Source organism: Lithobates pipiens, unplaced genomic scaffold (genome assembly GCF_037356315.1).
Source record: "Lithobates pipiens isolate NorthernLeopardFrog02 unplaced genomic scaffold, aLitPip1_a1.2 Scaffold_22, whole genome shotgun sequence".
NCBI lineage: Eukaryota > Metazoa > Chordata > Amphibia > Anura > Ranidae > Lithobates > Lithobates pipiens.
This window is the reverse complement of record NW_027507784.1, coordinates 314,284,719-314,307,864: the sequence shown is the minus strand read 5'-3', so window position 1 is coordinate 314,307,864 and position 23,146 is coordinate 314,284,719. Positions and strand designations below refer to the sequence as shown.

General features: G+C 45.2%; 1 protein-coding gene across 1 annotated transcript in view; it reads right to left on the bottom strand.

Annotated features, from left to right (window-relative positions):
- The window catches only part of SSTR5 (somatostatin receptor 5), a 51,004-nt gene extending 28,508 nt beyond the window's left edge, over nt 1-22,496 (bottom strand). Inside the window, exon 1 of the mRNA XM_077449407.1 lies at nt 22,023-22,496. The gene's annotated coding sequence lies outside the window, so the exon portion shown is untranslated. The remainder of the gene's footprint in view (nt 1-22,022) is intronic.
- Nucleotides 22,497-23,146: the final 650 nt, after the last annotated feature.

Below are 23,146 nucleotides of genomic sequence, written 5' to 3'. Positions count from 1 at the left end.
GCACTAGAGCTGTAAAAACGCCAGATGCCGGTAAAGGGTGTTAAGCATGGTTTAACGAGGCTTAACGCTGTATACACAGTAGAGCTGCAACTAACGATTAATTTGTCTGTCGACTAATCTATCGATTATTTTTTCAATTAGTCAACGACTATCCGATAATTTTTTTTATTTTTATTTTTTTAATGAATCTAGTGGTTTTTTTTTTGATTAGCTAATTAATCCTTTGGATAACCTTGAGAGTATTGTATGGGCAGAGTATTATATGGGCAGAGTATTGTCGGGGCAGAGTATTGCATTGGCGGGGCAGAGTATTGCATTGGCGGGGCAGAGTATTGCATTGGCGGGGCAGAGTATGGCATTGGCTGGCAGAGTATGGCATTGGCTGGCAGAGTATGGCATTGGCTGGCAGAGTATTGGCATTGCAGAGTATTGCATTGGCATTGCAGAGTATTGGCATTGCAGAGTATTGCATTGGCTGGCAGAGTATTGGCATTGCAGAGTATTGCATTGGCTGGCAGAGCATTGGCATTGCAGAGTATTGCATTGGCTGGCAGAGTATTAACATTGCAGAGTATTGTATCGGGCTGGGTATGGAGGGATGGCTGCTTCCATCCGACCTCTTCCCTCCACTGCACAGATCAGTACAGAGAGGGGAGAGAAGCCGGTTTGTTTACAAGTGATCGCTCCGTCGGAGCGATCACATTGTAAACGCCTGGGTGTAGAAAGATGGCCGCCGCTTCGGAGCTAGGCGAAAGCCGCGGGCTCTCCTAAGGCCGAGACCGTGGAGCGCTCGGATCACGGATCGGTGGCGATCCGTTGCACCCCTAGGGACAGCGGCACGGAGGGGGGGAAGAGAGGGGGGATGGCGGCACGGAGGGGGAGAAGAGAGGGGGGACGGTGGCACGGAGGGGGAGAAGAGAGGGGGACGGCGGCATGGAGGGCAGCGGTATATACTAAGCACTGCCACCACTGTGACGCATCGACGCCCTGCACGCACGTCAACATATTTTCCTAGTCGACATAGTCGATTACGGCGACGCGTCGTGGCAGCTCTAATACACAGCGTTAAGCCTCACCCGGCATTTCTCTGCCTCTATTCAAAATCAATGGTTCCCTATGGGAGTCCATTGATTTGAATAGAATTCGCACCAGAAGTCGAATCAAGATGATCCGAATGTGCTGAGAATCTTGAAGGGGAACCCCGCCCAAAAATGTAAAAATAATTAGCGTGAGGTTCCCTATTTTTTGCAAAATACACCAAATCCTCAATAGAAAGCACGGCCCCATTTTCTATACCTTACATGTGTGAAACTGTACCTGCCCGCCCCCACCAGATTTAAATATGAATCTGAAAGTGAAGCTCCACTCTAAAATATTTGAGTTCAACGCAAGGCCTCAATGTGTTTTGAGGGCCACTAATCAAACCCCTTTATCAGGGCTTGTGAAATTTAGAGATCTGTATGTGCAGACTCTAGGAATGATCTTGCTCTGGTCATGGCATGTTTGTCCCGATAAATTCAGTACCGGTTGAATTTAGCAACTAGTTGGATCATCAACCTCAACAGCGCGCCGCCACAGTGATGAGGTCATCTTTTGATCCATCTGAGAATGCCTTCTTTACAAAGCAGTGACATTCCTCTGGAAGGAAGCACAAATTGTATTGTATTCCCCTATTATGTGAGTAGATGTTCAAGCTAAGCTACCAGACTGGACCACGCCGAAGACAGAAGTCAATCAAGAAGCGTGTAATGAGACACGTTCTTCTACCGGGAAGGGGAGCGGCAGTTGACGCTTGGTTGCTGGAGAGATTGACTTCATTCCCTGCAGGTTTCCATTGACAGAGATTCTGTGTTACCAGGCTACTGTCCAAGTGCTGAAATAATACAAGAGACCCCCCTCCCCCCCACCACCACCACCACCACCACCACATGCACCGCCTGCCTCTTCTCCTGCGTCTACTGACCCAGCTCCAGCAATCCCCCAATATTTGCTTTGCTCTCAGCCACAGAAAGTTCATCTCATTATTCAAGGCAGCATGAATTATTAACCCAGATAAGAGGTTTGTCCTGTACAGATGCTGGCACAGATTCAGAGGGAGATGAAGCTGCTGATTGGCTCAGGGTTACCTCTTGGTGCTTCAACTTCAAACATTTTAAGAACATTCCAGTGCTCGGATGGGTCGATTGTATATGAAGGCATTAAATAACATCCAAGCTTTTCAATAGTTTAATTCTGGATTGAGTGGGCAAAGGTTGAGCTGGGTATACACTAGTAAAATTGTGAACGAAAATTTGTGCCATAATTATTTTTTTTTTTTTTTAAAACAAAGTTTATTGTTTAAAGAAGAAACTAACAAATTAGTTAAACCACGCTCTCTTACAAAGTGCAAGTGCATAAACAACAAAATGGTTAAAACAAAAAAAAAACTAGGAAAAAATGCCAACAATTTCTGACACCATAAGCCAGGGGTGACCAACCTTTTGAAGAGCGAGGGCCACTTAAGCGACTTGTGCAATGCAGTGTACCTTTGGCTTTCCTGCAGTTTGCAATAGACTTCTATTATATTCTGCAGGCTTGCTGCACTTTCAGAAAGCTCACCAAACTCGCAGGTAATAATAGAAGTCTATGGCTCAGTGCAGGTAACCCGCAGGTAAACTGCTCTGCACCTGCGGATCAGTTTGAAAGCCTCCCGTGGGAGTCTATGCCCAGAAGTGGGTGTAAATACCTGTCTTTGACAGGTATCTGCACCCCCCTGAAAGGTGCCAATTGTGACAACGGAGGTGGGGGAGGGTTTCCGATGAGCGGAAGTTCCACTTTAGGGTGGAACACCGCTTTAATACCGTCCTATTGGACAAAAGGCATTGGGGAGGAGACATTAGTGCTGACGTTAGGCCACTGTCCGATACCAGATCAGCAGTGGCACCCATTGTCATATGTTTTTATGATTCGTTTTATTTTGGCTTTTAAAGCGGTAGTAAACACGCACATTTTTTTTTTTTTTTAAACCTGCAAAGCAAAAGGCATAATGAGCTAGTATGCACCGCATACTAGCTCAATATGAAATACTTACCTTAGAACGAGGCCCCGACATCTGGCCCGATCCACGCCGAGGGAGCTGACATGCTCCCTCGGCGTTTCTTCCGGGTATCGCGGCTCCGGCGCTGTGAGTGGCCGGAGCCGCGATATCGTCACTCCCGCGCATGCGCGCGGGAGATTTCAGTCCGGCCGCTCGGCTGCTGCCGGATTTTGACAGCGAGAAACCCCTTGTGCGCATGCGCCGCTGCAGTCAGCGGCGCATACCGAGGGGAATATCTCCTAAACCGTACAGGTTTAGGAGATATTTTTTTTACCTACAGGTAAGCCTTATTATAGGCTTTCCTGTAGGTAAAAGTTAAAAATGTGGGTATACAACCACTTTAACATACAAATTCAATAAATACTACACTATGGAGACTTCATTTGGCTCCCGGTGAGCTTTATATACCACAGCTACATCTGGATGGTGCGAGTTGCTGAATAGCCTTCCTCACAACAGATGGCGGAACTACACTGATTGTGTTTTTGCTGCTGTAATGGCAGCCGACTTTTCCGGTGAGTGTCCATTTCACAAGGGTGCGGTGGATGATTCTGGAACACTGTACTGGATCACTTCTTCACTTTTCAAGTCACCACCAATTTTTTATGCACATCTTTTCCCTGAACTTTGTGCTTTCACCAATAACTTTATATTTCTGATCCTATCATGGGACTGTGCATTTCAATCTAGATTTTTTGCAATATTGATTTTTTTATTGTTGATTTTCATTCAAGATTGGACTTATATATTTATATATATTTTTTCACTTTAGTATTTGGACTTTATTTCAATGCGCTGTCCATTTTTACACATTATTTGTATTTCATTGCTGTTCAATTACGTTTGGCGCTACACACTTTTTCTTATGAAAATTCTCAGAACATTCCCATTTGGGTGATTGGAGAGGAGCGCCCGGGACACGGGGCACTCCTCTCTAATCACCCAAGTGTTCTCTGCGGTAACTGTCCCATTGTCGATATCAAAAAGGTAGGAGCTCTAGACCCCAACAGAGTCTATCGCCTACCACCTATAATTGGGATGCAACCCATTGGAAACAATTCCCATTAAACCGTCCATATAGAAACCTCCCATTAGGCAGCCTCCAGTGGCACCAGACCAGCTCTGTCTTTCACCCAAACTTGAGAACATTCGCATGCCCTTCGGAAGTAGATTTTTTTTTACTTTTAACATTTCATTTTGGAATCAATGGACTTTACCAAACTAAATTACATACACTGTTAGAAACTCGTACGTTCCAAAAAAACTTTCCATCCTGCTCATCTGAATTTTCTCATCATTGGGGTCAAAAACTACTGTCGATTTGACCCCAATAATGATCAGCAAAACAATTGAAAATTTTTACAACATTCTTTATTCAAAGAAAAATATTGAATGACATTCTACTAGTGTATACCCAGCCTTATGCCTCGTACACACGAGATTGGACTTCCCGCCAACAAAACCGTGGAATTTTTTCTAAACGGCCTTGGCTCAAACTTGTCTTCCATACACACGGTCACACACATGTTGGCCAACAATTACGAACGTAGTGATGTACTACGTGTTTTTTCAGCTCTTTAGTGCCACCCTCTGGGCTCGTTCTGATAATTTTGTGTTAGAAGAAGTTTGAGTGTTGATTTGCTCTTTTCTTTTCGCGCTTTTCATTTAGCGCTTTTCAGTTTGCACTTTTCAGTTTGTTTCTGAATGGCGATTCGTCAACCAGGCATGTTGCAGAATCAGAGGAGATAATGTGATATTTATTATTGGCCTTGGCGTTATTGCTTTGACATTATTTTTTTGGGTTGAATAATGATTTGATTTGGTATATTTTCTATATTTTTGAATGCATAGAATTTTTGGTCAAGTTCTATTGACAGATAGCGTGTCTAATTTTATTTGTTTTCTTTTTTTTTATGCACAATAACACAATTGTGGAGAATAATACTTGGCTATGTGTTTTACTTCAAATGACAGTTTGGGAATAGACAGTTACATTTAAAAATAAAAAAATGTAAAATTGACAAGAGACACCAACATAGTTGTATCTTAGATCTTAAAAACGACGGGATAATCCATAGGGCATAGAGAGGGTGGCTGAAGGGGGGGCAGTGCCCGTGTGCTCTTGTGGATGCACCGCCACTGTGTGATAGTGAGGGCGCACTACATGTGGGTGGCCACTGGTGTGGTGACAGCTCTCAATGGTGTTCACGTGTCTCCATGTCTCAAGCTGTTTCGCCGAATGACAGCGGCGGAGCTGCGAGACCCCACCGACAACATGGATGCGCTGGACTACAGGGGACAGCAGTGACTTCGCTGGCTCCTATGTCAGGTAAGTGACATATAATGGACTACTATGCGATGCATAGTAGTCCATTATGCTTTGCCTTTGCAGGGAATGAAAGAGGAAGTAAACTCATCAGGGTTTACTTCCTCTTTAAAGCGGGAGTAAACCCGCTGACATTTATTTTTTTTTCAGACCTGCAAGGGAAAAGGCATAATGAGCTAGTATGCACCGCATACTAGCTCATTAGGAAATACTTACCTTAGAACGAGGCCCCGACATCTCACCCGATACACGCAGAGGGAGCTGACATGTTCCCTCTGTGTGTCTTCTGGGTATTGCAGCTCCGGCGCTGTGAGTGGCCTGAGCAGCGATGTTGTCACTCCCATGCATGCGCGCGGGAGATTTCTTTCCAGCAGGGTCCGGCACCTGCCGGGCTTTCAGCTGAGAATCCCCTGTGCACATGCACTGCTGCAGTCAGCGGCTCATTGCAGGGGGAATATCTCCTAAACCATACAGGTTTAGGAGATTTTTTTTTTTTTTTTACCTACAGGTAAGCCTTATTATAGGCTTACCTGTAGGTAAAAATAAAAAAAAAGACTATACAACCGCTTTAAGGTTATATATATCACCTTATTGACAGCAGCTGTAGGATAGGCGTTTAGCACTGACTATTTTTGTTGCACATTGTTTTTGTTTTTCTTGAACATTCCAGCTTAGAACTCCAGAACCCAATGGTTAAGACTACACTGGTCATTGGGGTTTGGAGAGACTGAAGGACCTTTTAGCTTCCAGTACTTCTCCTTTAGTTAGGACCCCCTAGGTTCAGGGTTCAGGTGCAGAGACACTTAGGTACTCTCATTGTTTGTGGTGGTGTACAAATGTGTCTAGTGCCGCGTACACAAGACCGGACTAGGTCCGGGCGGTCTTTCCGACGGAGTTTCGGCGGAGTTCTGACGGACTTTCCAAATGAACGGACTTGGCCACACACAATCACACCAAAGTCCGACGGATTCGAACGTGATGACGTACGACCGGACTAGAATAAGGAAGTTCATAGCCAGTAGCCAATAGCTGCCCTAGCGTCGGTTTTTATCCGTCGGACTAGCACACACACAAACTGATTTCTCGGTCCGGCGGAGTTCCGGTGGAAAAATTTAAAACATGTTCTATTTCTAAAGTCCGCCGGATTTTTGGCAAGCAAAGGTCCGATGGAGCCCACACAAGATCAAATTGTCCGACGGACTCGTTCCGTCGGACCTTTGCTATCAAAAAGTCCGGTCATGTGTACGCGGCATAACTGTTGTTGTTTATTACTATTGGCATTCTGTTACTGCTCCTTGTTGGGGGAAAGGAAAGACTTCTCGGAGCTGCTTGGAACTATGGGAGATATAGTCCCAAAAGACACCTTCTATCAAGCCAAGCATTGTATGGGCCTACAAGTCACAGAACAGTAGAATACGGCAGAAGGAGGAAAAGTAAAGAAGCCTGGGCTTGGGGCAGTAAGAGGGATGTGAAGGGAAATTGGGTATATTTTCTAAATCAGCCTTGGTGTTATTAAAGCAGCCTTTTTCAACCAGGGTGCCTTGAGATTTCTTCAGAGTTGCCTTGGTAAAATGCCTAAAAATTGATAAAAAATTGTATACAAGCCAGCAGGTGGATCAAGCCTGCCTTTTGTTTACACAAAGCCACAGCTTTACATCATGCAATCTAATCTAATCTCCATGTGCTGCCCCCTAATCTCCATGCAGGGTGCCAGACGCTTAGATTTCGACTAGTTTTTTTTTTTTTTAAGCACATGATTAGAGCCTGAGGCTCTAATTGGCTTCAAAAATGTTGGGCTTGTTTCATAGTTTGTAAGGTTGAATAAAGACACCAGTCCATCCAGTTCAACCTGAGTGAGTGTCTACCCCTATCCCTGTACATTGCACACTCACGTTGGTCCCTACCCTCAAGGAGCCCACAATCCAAAGTCCCCATTCATATACTAGAACCAATTTTGGACAGAAGCCAATTAACCTACCTGCATGTCTTTAGAGTGTGGGAGGAAACCAGAGTACACAGAGGAAACCCACGCAGGCAAAGGAAGAACATGCAAACTCCAGCATATCTTAAGACCGGATTGGCCGGGAGGAGAAGCCAGGGAAGCTGGCTATGACTTTGTAGACACTGGCATCCTAACAAACAATGACGTCATCAGTTAATAAGGAGGATGTCTGTTGCCTCCACAGCATCCTTGTTTGACCCTCCTCTGCCCCTCTCCCTTTAGAACTGGGGTCACATTAGCTGACTGATGGAGAGAAATTAAGGGAGAAGAGAAAGATTGGAATACTGGTCAGTACCACTGTGTAAAGGTAGATTAGCTTTGGAAGAATAAATCACCTCTAACATTGGGTGTCGTAGTGGATATTGCTGCATTATGTAAAGCTGTTAGAATATTTCTTTACATTTGAGAATGGGGTGCCATGAGACTGTCCATAATTTGCCCTGACTGAAAAAAAGATTGAGGAACACTGCATTAGAGGAAGGATAGCTGTCATCCGGAAACAGGGGACCAATACACCAGTAGCTGCTACAGGGGTAAGTGCTACACAGGAAATAAAAAAATCTCTTCACTTCCTGCTTATATAACAAGAACAGTCACTGATAGAAAATCGCCCATTCCCTGCTTATTTAGGCTCGGTTCACACTGCTACGATGCCAGAACCTAAATCCAGTACGGGTTCCCGCATCGCATACAACTCACAGGCAGTCAGGGGCGGACTGACCATTCGGCATATTGGGCGCTGCCCGAGGGCCCGGGGCCAGCAGGCTGCCCACTTCTGACTGTTGCCAAACATCCAGAGTGGGCAGAGAGAGAGAGAGAGAGCTCTGCTGTCTTTCGGCATATACCCCGATGTGCAGGTTCCCCGGATAGTGCATGCACACTGCAGTGCTGACTCTTCTCTCCCTCCAGCACTACTTTGGGCATAACTACAAGAGCCATGAGTACCCCGCTCTCACACCAATCCAGCCTGTTACTGTCTCTTGTAGCCCTGCAGCCACAGTACAGATGACTCTGTGATCTTTCCTGCGCACTCCCCCGTGATAAACGAAGGAGGTGAAGTCTGTTCCGGCCACCTACTGTCTCTTCTGGTCTCCTGGGAGTCCCAACCACTGCACATCTCTCTGTGTTCCTTCCTGTGCTCTCCCACTACTCTTCTTGGGCTTGATAAGAGGTCACTGCACTGGTTCCTTCTCAGCATTCCAGCAAGCACATCTCCGATTAAGAGCACCTGTCTTTGCTCAGCAGTAGCTTGGTCTGTCATTACAAATTCTGTCCCTGCTACCTGCACTCTGCTACAGGTGAGCAACAAGTACATCGGCTCCCTTGCTGGCCTGGCCACAAGAGGAAAGGAGAGGAGAGCTGATAACCAGGTTCTGTAAAAGGGACATCTACTGTACACTGATATGTGCAGTCCCAACAGTGCCCACCAGTGCTTCCAATCAGTGCCCTCCAGTGCTGTCAATCAGTGCCACCTACCAGTTTTTCCTTGTCAATGCTGCCTCATCAGTGGAGCCTATCAGTGCCACCTATACATTTTTCAAGTGCCCATGAGTGCTGCCTAGCAGTGCTTCCTTATCAGTGCCACTCATCAGTACCACCTATAATTGCCCATCAGTGCTGCCTATTAGAATTACCCATCAGTGCCACCTATCAGTGCCCATCTGTGCAGCCCATCACTGCCACCCATCAGTGCCACCCATCAGTGCCCATCTGTGCAGCCCATCAATGCCACCCATCAGTGCTCATCAGTGCCGCCCATCAGTGCCACCCATCAGTGCAGCCTATCAGTACCGCCTATCAGTTCCCATCAGTGCCTCCTATTAGTGCCACCTCATCAGTACCACCAATCAGTGCCTCCTAATCAGTGCAGGCTATCAGTGCTGCCTCAGCATATCAGAGCAGCCTATCTGTGCTGCCTATCAGTGCAGCCTATCAGTGACGCCTATCAGTGCCACCTAATCAGTGCCGCCTCATCAATGCCTATCAGTGCAGCCTATCAGTGCCCATCAGTGCAGTCTATCAGTGCAGCCTATCAGTGACGCCTGATCAGTACCACCTATCAGTGCCTCTTAATCAGTGCCGCCTCATCAATGTCCCTCAGTGCAGCCTATCAGTGCAGCCTATCAGTGACGCCTATCAGTGCCTCCTAATCAGTGCAGGCTATCAGTGCTGCCTCATCAATGCCCATCAGTGCAGCCTATCAGTGCAGCTTCATCAGCAAACATCAGTGAAAAAGAAAAATTACCTGTTTGCTAAATTTTATAGAAAACTATGAAAAAAGTATTTTTTCTTTTCATTTTTGGTCTTTTTTCCTTTAGCAAAAAATAAAAACACAGCAGTAGTTAAATACCACCAAAAGAAAGCTATATTTGTGTGAAAAAAATGATAGAAATTTCATATGGGTACAGTGTTACGTGACCACGCAATTGTCATTCAAAGTGTGACAGCACTAAGAACTGAAAAATGACCTGGGCAAGAAGTGGGTAAAAGTGCCCAGTAGGCAATCGGTTAAATAGGGGCACCCTGAAGGAGCGGAACATAAGGGGGCACTCTACAGGAGGATGTAAGGGGTCACTTTGAAGGTACAAACTCCTCCAGAGTGCCTCTTAGCGCTTCTAAAGTGCCCACTTATTTCCTCCAGAGTGCCCCCTCCTTTCCTGTACCGCTGGCAGAAGCTGCAGGTAATTGTGTTTCCTATGCTTCAGTTCATGAATGGGCAGGAGCCACTTCTGTTAATTAATTTGCAGTGCAGACAAGGCTACAGAGGAAGGGACAGGGGACGTGTCCTCGGTCCTCTTCTCTGTCTCAAAAATGAGACTTCAGGGTTCTACTTAGACCCCTGATACTTCATCAAAGAACAGGACGTGAGAGAAAATCTCCCTGACTCCTATCTATTTGCTGGGTGTTGGACAATATAGGCAATGAGAGAACACCGTGGTGTCTTCTGTTACTACGCTTAGACCTTTTCAAACACATTTAGGCCCTTTTAGATGCGTTCAGGTGCGTGAAGTATTTGGATGTTCTCTCGGTCTATGTGCTGCTGAACCCCATATTGTCTCTGCTTATCCCAAGAATATTGAAAACGAGTCAATTACCAGCACAGGGGTTCAGGGGGGGTCACCAGTCATGTAGACTAGAAAGTCAATATAATTAAACAATAAAGCCATTAAAGCAGCAGGGCAGCCAGGCAAACAGCATTGTCAGAAGAAGTCTGCTCCTGAATCCTCTACGTCTATTCAAATCTGACATGGAATTTAATGCGAAGCGAGGATTGGGAGATGGTAGAAGGTGCATACACATCCAGTTCTAGGATACGGCTTCATCAAAGAGCTCCAGGTTACCGGCACAACCATTTACTGGTCCACCTTTGTACCCACCACTGGGCAGACGCAGCACAGTGATCACATATATACATATCCATAATGCACTAATCAACCACACACATACTTAATGCACTAATCACCAACACACACACACACACACACACACACACATATACAGTAGTGTATATATATATATATATATATATATACACATGACACAGATCACAAATACACACACAGTACAAAATTCACACATATACAAAGTATACACTACAAATCAGCAGTACAGTCATAACATCAACTTACACACATATCACAAACCACATACATATACAAAGTATACACAATATATCAGCAGCACTGTCATTATAACACAATACAACTTACACACATAGCATAAACCACAACTACAGTATACACTACGTATCAGCAGCACAGTAATTATAACATAGCATAATTCACACACATGACACAAATCGCACATCACACACATATACACACAAAGCACCAATCACACACACATATACAAACACGCATAGCACAAATCACACACATATACACACACAGAACAAATCACACACATATACACACATAGCACAAATCACACACATGTACACACACAGTACAAATCACACACATATACACACATAGCACAAATCACACATAGCACAAATCACACATATATACACACATAGCACAAATCACACACACCTATACACACACAGCACAAATCACACACACATATACACACACACACAACACAAATCACACACACATACACACACAACACAAATCACACACATATACACACATAGCATCAATCACACACATAACACCAATCACACATATATACATGGTCAACATATAGTCAACACAATATAAACATATACACTACATATAAGCAGCACAGTCATTATAACACAGCACAAATCACACACATATACACACATGACACAAATCACACACAGTACAAATTCCACACAGCACACATTTTGGATTGGAATTTGTGCGCTGCGGACACCTCCCTATTCCTATCCATGTCTAACCATTGCAATATCAACCCCCCACTCCCATCCACAGCTTCCCCATCAGACAGATCATAATTAACATGATAAAAGACTCCCAGGGGCAGCCAATGAGAAAAAAAAATAGAAGGAGAGATTAAAAAAGCTGATACATGAGCCCCAACGACAGGCGATATAAATAAAGTATAATCATCCAATCGCCAATTTGTCTTCATGATGTGGGAACAATAAAAGGCTTACCATCATCAACTTCCCTGACAAATATAGTTCTCTGAATACCGATAACGGCTGAATTAATTCCCTAACGCACGCATCGATCAGAGCGATAAAACTAAATTAGGGCTCAGCCACATGTGAGATTCCACGCCATTTAACCCCTCGCTGCCAGCTTCCTCCTACAGAAATCAGACAGGTGGCAGAGGAGGTACTTTTCAATGAGGGGGTTTTATCTCACCAGGGTTTAATATCATGATGACTGGAAAATAAGGGTCTCCCCTACAATGTACTGAGGAGTCCTAGGCGACTGTCGGAGATTATGAGGTATAGAAAGGTGCAGGTCCACCATGAAGTAGTTGGTCACTTTTACCTGAACTTGCTCTGTAATGCTGAGACTGTGTAAGTTTACATTGTACAACTACAATTGTCAGCATGCCCTGAAGATGCCCATACACCTTACGATCCAACTGGACAATCTTTTTGAGATGTACCAACAATTATGTCCTACTAGATTCTACCTGGTTAGTAGGGATGAGCCGAACACCCCCCGGGTTCGGTTCGCACCAGAACTTTCGAACGGACCCCACGTTCGTTACGAACGTTAGAACCCCATTGAAGTCTATGGGACTCGAACGTTCGAAATGGAAAGTGCTAATTTTAACGGCTAATATGCAAGATACTGTCCTAAAAAGGGTTTGGGGACCTGACTCCTGCCTCAGGGGACATGGGTCAATGCAAAAAAAAGTTTTAAAAACGGCCGTTTTGGCGGGAGCACTGATTTTAATGACAAATAAAGTGAAAAAAAAAAGTGAAATATTCCTTTAAATATGGTGCCTGGGGGGTGTCTGTAGTATGCCTGTGAAGTGCCACGTGTTTCCCGTGTTTAGAACAGTCCCTGCACAAAATGACATTAAACGGAAATAACACCATTTAAAACTGCTTGCGGTTTTAATGTTATATCTGGTTCCTGCAATATGGTTGAAAATCATTGAGAAAAATGGCATGGGTAGCCCTCCCTGCCCATTACCAGCCTATTTGGGTCTTGTACGCATATTAAGGGGAACCCTGTACCCATATTAAAAAAAGGAAATGCGTGTGGCCCCCAGGCCCTATATACTCAGAACAGCAGTATACAGGCGGTGCAAACAAGACAGGGACTGTGTAGGTTTGTTGTGTTAAGTTGAATCTGTTTGTAATTTTCAACTGGTACATTTTTAAAGTGTAGCTCCAGTCAAAAAAACTATTTTTAAGCTTTTTGGAAAACATAGGGAAGGGTTATCACCCCTGTATAATTTGTTTTGTCGTCCATCTTTTTTCATCTCACTTGCTGTTGTCTCCTTCCGTTTGCAAGTAGGAGATGTTTGTAAGTTGGATGTTTGAAAGTAGGGGCCTGCCCTATATGCTCTGCAGAAATGGCGGAACAAGGTGTTGGTTTTGCCACAACATTGTAAGCCCTCAAAGTGACTCTTGGTGGGTGCTGGAGCGCCCTGCTGTGAACGATTATATCAAGAATTGTAATTACATGCCATTGTTGAACAGTGGTAGAAAAATTGACCTTTGGTGGTTGTGGTGCTGGTGCCACAACACTATAAGTCCTCACCGTTACTCTGGGTGGGCACAGGAAGGGGCCCTCCTGTGAAATATTATATCAAGAATTGTAATTACATGTCCCTGTTAAACAGGGGCAGAAAATTTTTGCCTTAGGCACTGCTGCTGGTGCCACCACACTGCAACCTCTGCCATATATTCTAGTTTTTTTGCTGGAATTAGCCCTGCTGCATCAAAAATTGTACTTAAACGCCCCTGTTAAACAGGGGCAGAAAAATTGGGCCTTAGGCTGAGGTGAATATCGCGGTGTATACTGCGGTCAGGGCACGCAGACAATAACCAGAAAACAGCAGAGATAAAGGGGTATATACAGATGTATACTGTGCTGTGCTGGAGGCACACACAACTTCCAATAACTCCTGCAGATGGCAATTGGGCTCAAATAGAGAACAGCTATGTAGGTGGATATAGCGGTATGTACTGGGTACAGAGCACGCAGACAGCACGCACTATCTCCTAACACTACTGACTGCAAGCTCTATTATTAAAGATAGATCACTAGCTATATAGGTGAGGTGAATATAGTGGTGTATACTGCGGTCAGGGCACAGACAATAACCACTACACAAGAGCAAGATAGGAAATCAGCCAAAAACGATCGGTGTGTAACTGTGTTGAAGGTACACAGAACACCCACTGCTTCAGATGCCAACACACTACACGAGGCCGCCTCAAAGGCGGCCTTATATAGTGTGGGGCGTGCACTACACAGCCTGAGCTATGATTGGCCACAGGCATCCTGCCTGTGGCCAATCATGGCTCTCCTCGCTGCTGACGCTGCGATTGGCCAAGCATGCGGGGTCACAGTGCATGCTTGGCCAATCATGAGCCAGCAATGCACTGCGCCATCGCAGTGCATTGTGGGCCGTGCGCGCCACACGAATTTTGACGCGAACGGACCAAGAGTTCGGATTTCGCCGAACGGACGAACAGCCAATGTTCGAGTCGAAACGTACGTTCGACTCGAACACGAAGCTCATCCCTACTGGTTAGATACAAGAGTGGATTGTTTAGGTGTGACGCCTTCTACTACGTCGTTTTGGTAGATCTAGATCAGACTTTCTCATCCTTTTCAACACGGAGGAACCCTTGAAATAACCGTTCGGGCTCAGGGAACCCCTGTTAAAAACGGCTATATCTACAACTCATGATACATCGGTGGGATGGTCAATGGAAGAGTGCTCCTTACATTTGTGATCTTGGCGAAGAATTTACCCCTACAGATAGCTAAAAAGATCATTGGTGTCACTGGGAACCTATCTGAGAGGCAAAAATTGGTCAGTGTTTAAGGAACCCTGGTTGAGAAACCCTGATCTAGATTGAGGCTGGATTCACACCTTTGTGTTTTTACTTGGTGAGTTTCCAATATAGTCAAGGCAAAACTTTAAGGCTGGATGCACACCATTGCGAATTGGATGTGGTCACCGCATCCAATTCGCAATAGCAGGAGATTTTGACTGTCTATGGAGCCGGTTCACATATCTCCTCAGGTGCGTTTTGTACAAAAACGCTGTGCATCTTTTGGTCCGTTTCAGGTCCGAATTCAGCCCAAAATTCGGGCTCACATCAAACCTGAAATGGTGAACCAGCACACACCTGACCCCTGCTGGCAGCCGCATGCGGCTCATATGTGAACCGAGCCTTAAGCACATATCAATGTATGCGTTAAGATGTTTGTCAATAAGTTTCAATAAGTCAATAAGTCATGACACACATCAACGTTATGATACATGTTGGAATTAGGGGACAAAATAGATTTCCGTGTTCGTTACTGCAGTGCCATTACCTACATTAGTACGTTGTGCTGCCATTCATTTTGAACGCACTAACGCAATACAGCTCCAATGTACATGAGTTGCAGCGCACCACAATGCTTGGTAGGGTAGCTAATGGCTAATCACCCCACTGACCAATTGCTCACTCATTGTAACCAAAGCCACACCCTTCCTTATATAAGAAATACACAACACATGGGGTGGGTATAAATGGCCGAAAATCAACCTTTTAATAAAAATAGTTCACACCAGTGCTTGCAGTTCCAGTGAGTTCCAGTTCCAGAAAAAAATAGAACATGCTGCATTTTTCCTGCACTGGACTGTACTGGAACTCTGTAAAAAGCATCAAAAACTCACGAGAATGCACCGGAACGCACCTAAACGCACCAAAAATGCACTAGAACACTCATGTTATTATTTAAGGCTAAGGAAAAATGCACTGGACTGCATGAAAAACGCACTGGAACACATCAAAAACGCGCATTCAAAAAAGCATCTGGAGCGCATCTGGACTGCGTTTCTATGGTGTGAACTGGCCCTTAATTCAGAGATCTTTGACAGTCAGAGCTGGTGGGTGCAAGGATTTATGACACCCTAAGCGAAACCTCATTTTGCTGCCCCCTGGCTCCACCCCCTTCCCCCTGCCCATGTAAACCCAATTTTTTAATGAAGCGCCCATCAAATACAGCTTCACCAGCGCCTATCAATGCATCTTCACCAGCACCTATCAAAGCAACCTCACCAGCGTCCCTCAATGCAACCTCACCAGCGCCCATCAATGCAACCTCACCAGCGCCCATAAATGCAACCTCACCAGGGCCCATCAGTGCAGCCTCACCAGGGCCCATCAGTGCAGCCTCACCAGTGCCCATCAATGCAACCTCACCAGCGCCCATCAATGCAGTCTCACCAGCGCCCATCAAATTAAGCCTCACCAGCACCCAACAAATTCAGCCTCACCAGCGGCCATCAATTGCAGCCTCACCAGCGCCCATCAATGCAGCCTCACCAGCGCTCATCAATGCAGCCTCACCAGCGCCCATCAAATGCAGCCTCACCAGCACCCATCAAATGCAGCCTCACCAGCGCTCATCAAATTCAGCCTCACCAGCGCCCATCAAATTCAGCCTCACCAGCGCCCAACAAATGCAGCCTCACCAGCGCCCATCAAATGCAACCTCACCAGCGCCCATCAAATGCAGCCTGCCAGCACCCATCAATGAATGTTTTCTTGCTTCCATTCATTCGGGAGTCGGGGCACAGACACAGTTCCCTGATGCAGAGACTTAATTGCTTGCTGCAGAGAGAAGAGAGTAGTAACACCAGTGGCTGGGTGCCCTAGGCAGCAGGGTGTCCTAGGTGGCTGCCTAGTTTGCCTAGTGGTAGCATTGGCTCTGTTGACGGTACCATATATACTAACATTTTTGTGTCTGAGGCATCAGCTAAGCTGAATTGCAACCCCAGCCGCAACCTATTGACTCAGGGCCTAAACCCAACTGACCTTAGCTACCCAGGGTTCTTAAAAATACCCGGTCACTACGCAGTGAGCCATTCCCACTCGAGGATACCATACCTCAGATGGTTCCCCACCGTTTACCCAATGACCAGACTTAGACCTCCGTCAAGGACCCCAAAACGCCAACACTGAAAGTGAAACAGCTATAACTAGCATAACCACATGAAGGGCGGGAGGGAGGGATTTTCTTCCACCGATTACTACTCTGCAACTGCTGAAGCCCCACCTAGCCAGCCACTAATACCACCTAAGCCCCCCCCAGCCCCCCTTCTCCTCAGCCAATAGGTAAGAGCCTACGTTTAAATAAAAATGCTCTATGTTAACCCCCCCCCCCCCCCCTCATTGACTGGATACCCTTACCACCCTGTCATGTATCCCCTCTGCTGAATGCGTGCCTACTCTGCTCCGTTTCTGTCGCTTGTTTCTGTCGCTTAACGCTTGTTAATCTTTTTTCATCTCCACTGGCATCCCTTTTAAAAAGTATTAAATGCCGGAGAGCAGGAAAGATTGTCCAGTCATCTGTCACTGTGACTGGCTGTCTCATTGGTCACATGATCCGGGGCCGGTCCTGCCAGCTACCGATCATTATCTGGAACAAGAGCTGTCTTTCACAGCTCGGTCTCTGTGCTGGGAGTGCGCAGTGGGTGCCCAGTGACGCATGTGTGGGCGTTGAAGCCCACCCCAACATATGTGTTATGTGGGCGGCAAGGGGTTAATGCATGAAAACAATGCATGATAATGAGCGTGCAGTAACGCACATGAGTTTGTTTAATGCACAAGGACACTAATAAAGGGGTCCGCAATACAAAGTGTATTGCAACATGTGTTGAAAACTCATGTTAACCTTCCTTGATGTGCGTTTTTATTGCATTTCCAATGATTTCAGATGAAAATACATCGGAGGAAAGGCGCATTGATGTGAGACCAGCCTTTTAGCACAGCTGGGAGGTCTACTCATTGGCTTCGCTAGCTGTTGTGGAACTACAAGTCCCAGTGGATTTTGCTAGTGTAGTCACATTCCATATCTGTTGATAATCTGCTCAAGCCTGCATTCAGATTCCCCCATCCAATGTCATTGGGCTTCTTTTCTGAGATTTGTAGTTCCACAGCAACTGAAGGGACACTTTAATCCACAACAGACTCATTTCAGAAAATACATTTCAGAACATCTTTCATATTTTTCCCCTTTATTTTTAATGGAAGACTACAAGTCCCAGAATCAGGTGCCCGCTAACTCGCAGGTATGCTGGGACTTGTAGTCTCCAACCCTCTAATCTTATATTTGTTACCATATCAGTTATGTAGAATTCAGCCTCAGCAAAGCCTGCTCACCTGCCTTCCACTTGGAGAACTACAAGTATCTGCATGTACTGACACCCTATGGCTCTGCGTGGCTTGCACAATAACCTACTTTTGGGATTACTGCACTTTGGAAATAGACATTGCATGGCTTTCTAACACCAGCCCATTGTCATGCTGGGTGTTGTAGTTCCACCGAAGCCTGAGCTGCACACCTATTCACTACATGTTTTGCAGAATCCACATAGAAAAAATGCTAAAATCATAATTCCTTCATCCTAGTTCTGTGTTCTCGTTCCTAACTGTTGACTCATAATACAGCAACCCGCAGCAATCAAGCAGAATTCCCCCTGATTGGTTGCTGTGTGTGTGTTGGTACTTATGGGGATAAGATATAGGCTGCGCAAAGAGCGGTGATGATGTTCCAAGCATCCAGCCAGATCACTGTCATTCATGCTCATGCATTGTGGTGCACCCTAAAATTGAATGAATGTCAATAAGCCCTAGAAGCCATTCCTTTCCAGAAGTGCAACGAGGTTCCACAATAACATTTCCATTTGTTTTTGCTATGGGGCTCCTTCACATCTGAGCAATATGCTGTCACTGATCATGCCATAGAACTACGGGCACTTCTTTGGGGCAGGATCTAGTATTTTTAGTCCTGTGGATTTCAAGTGGAGCACCTGAAAAAAAAAGCTTTACGTGTGTTTATTGCACATTTTTTGCTCCTAACAGACCATCTACTTCTTCTAGTAACCTGCTCCACATTGGTCTAAACTGAAATGCTTATGCCTGAAAATGCTTGTAAAAGCACACTTTAAAAAAAATGCTTGAAGAAGCCAATACTCAAGTGTGAACCTAGCCAATGAGAGACCTCTGCTAAGTTGCTATGTGTCCCTACCTTTTGCACACCATCCCTGCCCTTTGCATACCCTCCTTTCCCTTCGCACACCCTCCCTGCCCTTTGTAAAACATTCCTTCCCTTTACTTACCCTCCCTGCCCTTTGCATACCCTTCCTACTCTTTGCACACCCTCCCTACCCTTTGAACACCCTCCCTGCCCTTTACATACACCCCCTACCCTTTGCACACTCTCTCTACCCTTTGCATACCCTTCCTGCCCTTTGCATACCCATCCTGCCCTTTGCACACCCTCTCTACCCTTAGCATACCCTCCCTGCCCTTTGCATACCCTTCCTGCCCTTTGCACACCCTCTCTACCCCATTCTTGCCATCCCTGCCCTTTGCACACCCTTCCTGCCCTTTGCACACCCTTCTTGACAATTGCATACCCTCTCTGCCCTTTGCATACCCTTCCTGCCCTTTGCACACCCTCTCTACCCCATTCATACCATCCCTGCCCTTTTACACCCTTCTTGCCCTTTGCACACCCTTCCTGGCAATTGCATACCCCCCCCCCCCGCCCTTTGCACTGCCATAACAAAAAAGTCAAACACACACAATGAACTATTATGCCAGCTCACTTCTGAAAACTATAACCTGACGGACCTAGCCTATGAGAGACCTCTGCTATGGGTCCCTACCCTTTGCACACCCTCCCTGACCTTTGCATACCCTCCCTGCACTTTGCACACACTCCCTGCCATTAGCATACCATCCCTGCCATTTGCACACCGTCACTTTCTTTTGTACACCCTCCCTTCCCTTTGTATAACCTACCTTCCTTTTACATACCCTCCCTTCTCTTTGCACACCTTCCCTACCCTTTGTACCCCATTTCTTCCCTTTACATACCCTTCCTGCCCTTTGCATACCTTCCCTTCCCTTTACATACCCTTCCCACCATTTGCACACCCTCCCTGTCCCTTCCATACCCTCCCTGCCCTTTACATACCCTCTCTTCCCTTTGCATACCCTTCCTACCATTTTCATGCCTTTCCTACCCTTTGTATACCCTCCCTACCCTTTCCATACCCTCCTTGCCCTTTACATACCCTCTCTTCCATTTGCATACCCTTCCTACCATTTGCATGCCATTCCTACCCTTTGCATACCCTCCCTACCCTTTTCATACCCTTCTTGCCCTTTACATACCCTCTCTACCCTTTACATACCCTCTCTTCCCTTTGCATACCCTTCCTACCATTTGCACACCCATCCTACCCTTTTCATACCCTCTTTGCCCTTTGCACACCCTCCCTGCCCTCTGCATTCCATCCCTGCCCTTTGCACTGCCATGCCAAATAAGCCAAACACACTTAATGAACTATTATGCTAGCTGACTGCTGAAAACCTGACCCTGAACTTACCTGAGGGTGTTATCAGCCCCCTCTTTGCATTGAGCATTTTTGTTTCCTATAATTTTTGTTGGATTCAAATCCATCTGTAAGAAACACCAACACTTGCACCCACCTTTCATTTCCCCTGAAAAAATCAGTATTTATTTCCCTAAGCAGTGATCAGAACTTGTAGCTTAGTAACATTAAAAGCAAATACATAATAAAGCAGCTACAGGATCAAAAATAAACTCTCAGAGTTTGAGAGATTTGGAGGGGGGGGGAGTTGCCTGTGATTTTTATTATTATATTATTTTTATATCAATTTAAAAAAAAAAAAAAATATTAGAAAATTTACTATATAAATTTCTTATAAAATCTCTTATGTAAAATTCCTATAAAAAGTCATATATAAATTTCGAAAAAAAAAATCTTAGAAAATTTCTTATATATATTTCTTATAAAATCTCTTATGCCCCATACACACGGTCGGAAATTCCAACGGGAAAGGCGGAAAATTTGAGATTCTGCTCTCAATTTTTTTCCGTCGGAATTTCCAACGGAAAAAGTCCGATAGAGCCCACACACGATCGGATTTTCCGACAATATAATCCGATCGTGTGTGGGCTCTATCGGACTTTTTCCGTCGGAAATTCCTACGGAAAAAAATTGAAAGCAGGATCTCAAATTTTCCGCCAAACAAAATCCGATTGGACTTTTCCCGATCGTTTGTAGAGAATTCCGATCGGACAAAGTGCCACGCATGCTCAGATCAAAGTATGAGAGCAAAGCTACTGGCTACTAGCCTCAACGTAGTCCCGTTGGAACGAACGAACGTCATCACGTTCCGAACGATCAGATTTTCCGACAACTTTGTCTGACCGTGTGTATGCAAACACCAGTTTAGGATAAAATCCGTTGGGAAAAAATCAGACGGATTTTGTGGTCGGAATTTCTGACCGTGTGTAGGGGGGCTTAGATACATTTCTTCTAAAATCTCTTAGATAAATTTCTTCTAAAATCTCTTATATTTATTTATTTTATTTATTTCAGGTACTTATATAGCGCTGTCAATTTTCACAGCGTTTTACATATACATTGTACATTCACATCAGTCCCTACCCTCAAGGAGCTTACAATCTAAGGTCCCTAACTCACATTCATACATACTAGGGACAATTTAGACAGGATCCGATTACCCTACCAGCATGTCTTTGGAGTGTGGGAGGAAACCGGAGTACCCGGAGGAAACCCACACAGGGCACAGGGAGAACATGCAAACTCCAGGCAGGTAGTGTCTTTAAAAAAAATCTTATAAAATGTCTTGTATAAATTTCTTATAAATCTCTTACATACATTTCTTATATAAATTTCTTTAAAAAAAACTTATAAACTTTCTTATAAAATCTCTTAGATACATGTCTTATAAAATCTCTTAGATACATGTCTTATAAAATCTCTTAGATACATGTCTTATAAAATCTCTTAGATACATGTCTTATAAAATCTCTTAGATACATGTCTTATAAAATCTCTTAGATACATTTCTTATAAAATCTCTTAGATACATTTCTTATAAAAGAATCCCCTCTGTGATCCTACAGATGATCCTGGCTTACCTGACTGCGTTCCTTCCTCCGTGGCTTCCAGTAACTTTCCCATAGCTGTTCCATTAATCTGTAGATAGAACGGTGAGCGCCCGAGCTGCGCTCAGTCGGCGTATTGCTGCCAAGCACCTGTTATCGCCGAGCTCGACAGCGACAGACTGATCCCTTTTCAAGTCTTTGAGGCTGCTTTATAATCCAGTCCCATAGTCTGAAGTTATTGTCATTGCCTCTCTGGAAACAAAGCAGCCTTCACATTGTCCGTGACCACAGGAGTGTGGCGGAGGGCAACCAGCTCGCCGCTTTCTTTTTTTGTTTGTTTTATAGACCTCTAACAGCTCCGATAGGATTTCACGCACCTCCCGGCAGCAGTCCAGGTGCGCTGCTCCTCTGCTGACATCCCAACGCTGGCTGCTTCCTTAGCAGTGGCTGATATAGGTGTCAGTTTCTTGTGTGATGTGAATATGAAATGTTTCATGTCCCCCCCCCCCCCTCTCTCTCTCCCCTCCCTTCACGGTGAAGCTGCACATACATGCACAGCAGTAGCGCCTGGCTCAGCCCCGTCCGTCCTGTGTCAAGCCAAGAATGAGACTGATCTGGCCACAGAGCAGGGAAGGTGGATTATGGATTTCCATTATCAGGTCCCTGCTAATCCAAACAGTGAAGGGTTGAGATTAGAGGAACGTTGGGTGGCCATACTGGACGGACCTGGAGAGGAACAGTCCCAATATCTGCTCAGCTTCAAGGTTCTCCATCATTTTCCATAAAAAAAACGGAACGCTGGAGGACTTTTTGGGGTGTGTGCCAGTCTTCGCCAAGGTTAAAGTCAACTTGGATGTGACTTTCAGATTCAGAATACTTTATTAATCCCAAAGGGAAAGTATTGTGATACAAAGACAACACAAGATCAGAATAAGTCCATTCACACAGGGGCAACTTTGGATCCGACCTCAAGTCGCCCCTAGTTGCCTCAAGTCGCGCTACATGAAAAAATCAATGTAAGCGAATTGATCCATCTCAATGCACACTACTGCAGTCGCTCTGACTTCAGAAAAGGTTCCTGTACTACTTCAATCCGACTTCTAGGTGACCTGTGCCTATAGAATTCAATGGAAGTCGCCCCCGAGTCAGATCTCCAT